Raw genomic sequence first — 7,614 nt, 5'->3', positions numbered from 1 at the left:
GAATAGAACTGCGTCATGTGGAAGAAGTCACATGGACACAGATGACTCTTAAACAGGATAGTGCTGTGAAGAAATTTAGATTCAACACAGTCTGGGTGACTGTGCATTAATCCAGAGATTGCAGTTTTGTTCTAATATAATTTGTGCAATCATTCAAGTCAGTCATTACGTAAACATGTCAAACTGACAAACGGACTACCAAAATTAGGCTTTTACTTTTTCAATAATAATAATAGCCAAAGCAGTTTAAAGGTGTAACTATACATATAGATTTGGGCTTCAAGTTAAGGTAATCAATAAGGTAAGTTAAGGTTAATAACCTCAATAAGGTTGCAGCATATACTAATATAGCCTATTTATTTGTAAAAGATAACTCCTGACACTCATAACACTGAATTGGTGACTAATGTGGTGTGGAAGTCCACTTCCAACACATAGGAAAAGAATAGTGCTTTTGTAAATCCAAAATATGAGATACAAATTCATAATTATAAGCTAAAATTCAAAATTATGATATATACAGTAATAATTTTTTGATTAAAAAAAATCTCAGAATTATTAGATAAAAAGTGATAGTTATAAGATAAAAAGTAATTATGTTGAAATAAAAAAAATAATAATTATTAGGTAAAAAGTGGAGCTGTCAGAATTAACGCGTTAACGCATGCGATTCGTTTAAAAGGCGTTCGTTTTACTTAATCGCGATGAACGCGTTTACAGTATAAACAGGTTGGGAATGGTGGAACCTTTGTAATGTGTTCGCCCGGAGTCATAACACTGACGCGCGCGCCACAAACAGACACACACATAAGATACCTTCTACCATGGAGCCTAGAAATGTAAGGCGTTCCAAATGGCATTTTTACGCCCGTGAAGTGCACTTCGGGAAGGGACGCCACTCGAAGAATCGTTCCAAACTAAATTAAGAAAGATTTTTTTTTTACAAAGGGCCCTTTTACAAGACATTTAGTGAATGGTACGTTCAAACTGTAATGCCATGCTCTTTTTAGAGAGCCCACATTAAGAGCTTTGTCCTTTGTAGTGACAGGGTTGATCACTTTCGATTGGAATTCGCCCTTAGCATATAGAAGGTCCCAACGCTGTTGAAAAAGAGTTGCGACACTTCTGTTGTAATCGGTGAATGAGGAAGTGAAGCGTTTTGTGGGGCAACCGATAGTTCCAAATACTGAATAGTATCCTTCAGAATAATCATAGAGTTAAATCAACGCCTCTACACAAAAGCCTGAACATTATAGCCACATGAAAGTATGATGTATTTCAGGACGGTTAGATTTAGCTCGGTGTACCTAATAAACTGGCTGCTGTAGGCCTATAGGCCTATATGCTATTGGCTTCATAGAAATACCAAAATTGTATATTGTAAGAGTGGTGGAGTGAAAATAGAACATAATACATACAATAACATTTATTGTTATTTAATAATAATATATAATAGTAATAGATAAAGTATTTGTTTTATTTATATATTAAACTCTTTAATTTCAGTCTAATCACTTTCCAGGAATTGCATAAAAGTGTCCCATATTTAACTGAATTAATTTAATTTCCCTCTGGTCATATAGGTTCATTTTTCCAAAGCAAGGCAGATCAATTTATAAAAGTTCGATGTTATGAATAGTAGGCCTACCTCAGTTTCCAGAGAAGTGGTGCCAATTAACCCCTGATTCCTAATGGTGAGGATCACACCCTAATGTCCACAATGTCTGAACCCTTGTAATTGTAGGAAGGAGACGTTAAGGTGTTGGGCTAGCCTGTACAGGTTGGTTTGGGATTAATACAGATGGGACAATGTACTTGGACAATGACACAATTTTTGTTTTTGGTTCTGTCCTTCAGCACATTGGATTTGAAATGAAACAATTAGTTAAACAATGAGTTTAAAACGCAGACTTTCCGCTTTAGTATGAGGGTATTATTAGGTCATCAAATTAAAAGAATCTGCAATCAAGTACTAAATATTATCATTTTATTTAGGTTTATAGGAACTTGTGCAATAACTTTTGGTCCTCTAAAATTGGCAGTCTGTCAAATGGCTATAATTACATGGTTCACTTGATACTTCTGAAAATACCCACAAGTTTAAGATTAGAGTTGCATTTGAAGTGCATAGTCATTATTTAATTTCAGATTCAAAGCACTGGACAGAAATCATGCCAATGTCCAAATACGTATGGACCTAACTGTAGGTGTGTACTCTCAATTTTGTAATCTCTACCTCATTAAAATCTTTGGGAAACATTGGATTTCGATGTGTATTTAATCTATGTCCTTCAATATATTAATTTGAACACAAGTAAATTTTTCTTTACTCCCAGTTCCCTCCAGCAGCAACAGGCTTGACTCGACTCAAGACCCGGTCTACTCTGGTGGAATGTAACTATGTAAATGTACTTATTACTGTACTCAAGTACAATTTTGAGGTATTTGTATTTTACTTGAGTAGCCTATTTCCATTTAATGCAACTTTATACTTTTACTCCATTACATCTAGGAGGCAAATATTGTACTTTTTTTGTCTGACTGCTTTAGTTACTACTGTAATTCCTTTTCAGTTTACAATTTTTCATACCCTTCCTGTCCATTGAAAATCATGTATCTCCAAATGTTTTGATTTTGAATGTTTGTGATAAACTTACGGTTTGAGAAAATTATTGTATTTCTTAAGCTAAATAAATGGATTATGCATTGTCACAAAGATGAATACAGGGCTGTTTTCCTGAGATCATGAAAAGTTGACTTTTTAGATATTGGGTTCTCAAAGGACAGTGACGCTACAAACGATGATCAAATATGCTGCATTCCTGTAGATTATACTATCCAACAGTATTTAAAGTAGTTAAAATGAGCTTAACCATAAACATCTACAGCAGTAAAATGCAACATACACATTAATGCAGAAGTAATTAATCCAAAAACATCATATAAAATAGTAAAACACTGAGGGAAAAGTTCTGCAGAGTAAGTACTTTTACTTTTAAGTAAATTTTGCTGATAATACTTACATACTTTTACTTAAGTAAGGTTTTGAATGCAGGACTTTTACTTGTAGTGGAGTATTTTCACAGTGTGGTATTAGTACTTTAGTACTTAAGTAAAAGATCTGAATACATCTTCCACCACTGTCTGCGTTTGGCAGTGGAATGCCCTCACCCAAAAATTCAAGTAGGCTAACTGTAGCATGACATGTGGTGTGGAGTTTGAATGTTTTTGCCATCATTGAATGGATAAGAATTTGACTATGTGATTCTTGCATGTGTGTCTGGAGATGTTTTGAGCAGTCATCGTCTAGTGAAGTTTATTGAGCGATAATGGCCAGGTGTCCAGATCTCCTCTTCTTCCTGTTGCAGTGAAAGAAAGAATGCAATGTCTATTTTGAACACTTTTATGCCGTTCCTGTCCTGCTTTCTGCCATCTTTCTCTCCCTGTAGGAGGTCGAATGAGTTTTCAATAAAAAAAAAACGTATCTACCGTCTCCCTGGATATATTATATAATAAAATGTTTTGTTGAATGCATTTAGTTGCTTTGTTTATTTTGCACTATTGACCAAACTTCTTTCTTGGATTAAACTGAGCAGTTTCTTGCAATCATTGATATTCACTTGTTGCGTACAGCTAATGTGAATGTATTAACATAAGATAACCTTAGGATGCAAGTAATTATGACCATAGAAGCACAAGAATAATATTAATACATACATATTAATGTATGTATTACTGTAAATGTATTCAACTGTAAATGTATTCAACGTTATGGGAGCAATACCCCCTTCCCTCCAAAATTGAACAGAGATAAACTGATTAAGGCTGTCTCTCCATAACTCCCCAGAGTATTTTTTTTAATATAAATATAGTCAACATAGTAACAAATTCACATTATGCGTTAAAATTTACAGAAAATTGCTGCAAATATAGTCGTTGATTCTGTCTGTCCCGCCTATACCCATTCAAACAGGCTGACAGCGCGGATTTTTTGGGAATTAAAAGCGTCATGAACCACGTGGCGGCGAGTTAGTGTCGCAACAACTGATCTATAGATATATATCTTATATCTATAGATCAGTGGTCGCCACTCTCTTTTCTCATAATTATGATTTAGCATCTCATAATTATGATTAAGCATCTCATAATTATGATTATGTATCTCATAATTATGATTAAGCATCTTATAATTATGATTAAGCATCTCATAATTATGATTAAGCATCTCATTATAATTATGATTAAGCATCTCATAATTATGATTATGTATCTCATAATTATGATTAAGCATCTCATAATTATGATTAAGCATCTTATAATTATGATTAAGCATCTCATAATTATGATTAAGCATCTTATAATTATGATTAAGCATCTCATAATTATGATTAAGCATCTCATAATTATGATTATGTATCTCATAATTATGATTAAGCATCTCATAATTATGATTATGTATCTCATAATTATGATTAAGCATCTCATAATTATGATTATGTGTCTCATAATTAGGATTATGTATCTCATAATTATGATTAAGCATCTCATAATTATGATTATGTATCTCATAATTATAATTAAGCATCTCATAATTATGATTATGTATCTCATAATTATGATTAAGCATCTCATAATTATGATTAAGCATTATGTATCTCATAATTATGATTAAGCATCTCATAATTATGATTAAGCATCTCATTATGATTAAGCATCTCATAATTATGATTATCACATAATTATGATTTAGCATCTCATTATGATTAAGCATCTCATAATTATGATTAAGTATCTCATAATTATGATTAAGCATCTTATAATTATGATTAAGCATCTCATAATTATGATTAAGCATCTCATTATAATTATGATTAAGCATCTTATAATTATGATTATGTATCTCATAATTATGATTAAGCATCTCATAATTATCATTAAGTATCTCATAATTATGATATAGCATCTCATTATGATTAAGCATCTCATAATTATGATTAAGCATCTCTTTATAATTAAGTATCACATAATTATGATTTAGCATCTCATAATTATGATTAAGCATCTCATTATGATTAAGCATCTCATAATTATGATTAAGCATCTCATTATGATTAAGCATCTTATAATTATGATTAAGCATCTCATTATAATTAAGTATCTCATAATTATGATTTAGCATCTCATAATTATGATTAAGCATCTCATTATGATTTAGCATCTCATAATTATGATTAAGCATCTCATTATGATTAAGCATCTTATAATTATGATTAAGCATCTCATTATAATTAAGTATCTCATAATTATGATTTAGCATCTCATAATTATGATTAAGCATCTCATTATGATTTAGCATCTCATAATTATGATTAAGCATCTTATAATTATGATTAAGCATCTCATAATTATGATTAAGCAGCTCATAATTATGATTAAGTATCTCATAATTATGATTTAGCATCTCATAATTATGATTAAGCGTCTTATAATTATGATTAAGCATCTCATAATTATGATTTAGCGTCTCATAATTATGATTAAGCATCTTATAATTATGATTAAGCATCTCATAATTATGATTTAGCATCTCATAATTATGATTAAGCATCTTATAATTATGATTAAGCATCTCATAATTATGATTTAGCATCTTATAATTATGATTAAGCATCTCATAATTATGATTAAGCATCTCATAATTATGATTTAGCATCTCATAATTATGATTAAGCATCTTATAATTATGATTAAGCATCTCATAATTATGATTTAGCATCTCATATTTATGATTAAGCATCTTATAATTATGATTTAGCATCTCATAATTATGATTAAGCATCTCATTATGATTAAGCATCTTATAATTATGATTAAGCATCTCATAATTATGATTAAGCATCTCATTATGATTTAGCATCTTATAATTATGATTAAGCATCTCATAATTATGATTAAGCATCTCATTATAATTATGATTAAGCATCTTATAATTATGAGATTAAGCATCTTAGTTTTTCATAATTTTATATTTTAATCTTTATAATTCACTGATTTTTGAGATAAGAGACAAAACATGATTTACAAATTAGTTTTTATTTTCTTTATACTAAATTAATTTGAAATGTTCCATGTAAGGGAACAGGTTTCAATATAAACACTTTTTTTTAATTGACATTTATTCAATTCAGAACTTACATCTTACTGTAATTTCTGTCAACTCCATCAGACACACTAAAAGCATGATATTTTAATTTTATCCATCAAACAAGTGTAAAGTCTTTAATTATGTAATAATGATGTTCAGTAAAGGTTGAGTGATAAAATACTTTTTTTTCCTCAGTTGAAACTGCCTCTATAACCTAAACGAAAATAACCTTAACCAAAATGCCTACATTTGTCCCACAAGTCTTAATAGCAATATTAAAATGGGATGACGTGTTGACATATTGATGCTGTGACTTACACATTGTTTGTTCAAAACATATAAAAATATAAGAATTACCAAGCCATGTGTCCTACAATTGCATCTATCATGAGCAGGGAGTGGGAAAGGGGTACTCAGAGATATAGCTGACCGTGACATTGTTGGATTTATTCAGGATTATTAAAAAATCCTGATAGAGTTGACGCAAAGTGAGGACACAACTTTGATAGGCAGATTTTTATGGAAAATATCATTTAAATTTTACTTTGTTTTGTTTGATTTCTTACAGATCCCTACCCTTGATTTGATATTTATATTTATGAATTTGTTGCATTTTTAAACAATTTGTTTGGAAGTTTAACATTGTGACCTCTTGCTAAGGACAGGTTTAGTTACATGTGGTTCCAATTGGCATGCATTTTAAACAATTATAATGAAATAATTTAAAAGTATATGTAATAAATGAGTATATACATATTTCCTTTTGATTGAACCTTTTCAGTATTTGTATCATTATGAATTTCTTGATTTTTAACATAAAGTGCACTTGACAAGTTTTGTCCCTTATCTCAAGAATCAGTGAATTATGACTTTGTATCTCATAAGTTATAAAAAAAAATAAAGCACAAGTGTTTTTATGTTTAATGTGTGGAAATGGGCTTCCATACTTACAAACTAATGCTAATTTTCACGTGTGGATAAAATCTTAAAATGTGTGCAAATATTTGAGTTTACTTATCACTAAATTATGTGGCAAAAACTAAGCATATTAAATTGTCTATATTTGAAAAGTAAATTCATATTATTCTACCATGTCTCAATGTTGGATGCCTTTATATATTTTATTTAGATTAAAGGAATATTCTGGGTTCAATACAAGGTAAATCGACAGCATTTGTGGCATAATACTGATTACCACAAACAATAATTTTGACTTGCCCCTCCTTTTCTTTTTCTGATTTTTATTTATTTATTTATTCTGCCCATGCACCACTCCTGAAATGAGGGCCCTCCAGACAACTTCCATCCCCTAAGTATGACCTGTCAGCCGATCATAACACTGGCAAGAAACCTGCCCCTCCGTTTCTTTAAAAATAAAAAATATCTGGGTTATCTGGGTTCTGCATTACGGAAGTGAACGGGGCCAATCTGTAAATGTTAAAATACTCACTATTTCAAAAGTATGGCCA

The sequence above is a fragment of the Xyrauchen texanus genome, chromosome 3 (genome assembly GCF_025860055.1).
Source record: "Xyrauchen texanus isolate HMW12.3.18 chromosome 3, RBS_HiC_50CHRs, whole genome shotgun sequence".
Taxonomy (NCBI): domain Eukaryota; kingdom Metazoa; phylum Chordata; class Actinopteri; order Cypriniformes; family Catostomidae; genus Xyrauchen; species Xyrauchen texanus.
This window is presented reverse-complemented; position numbering follows the sequence as displayed.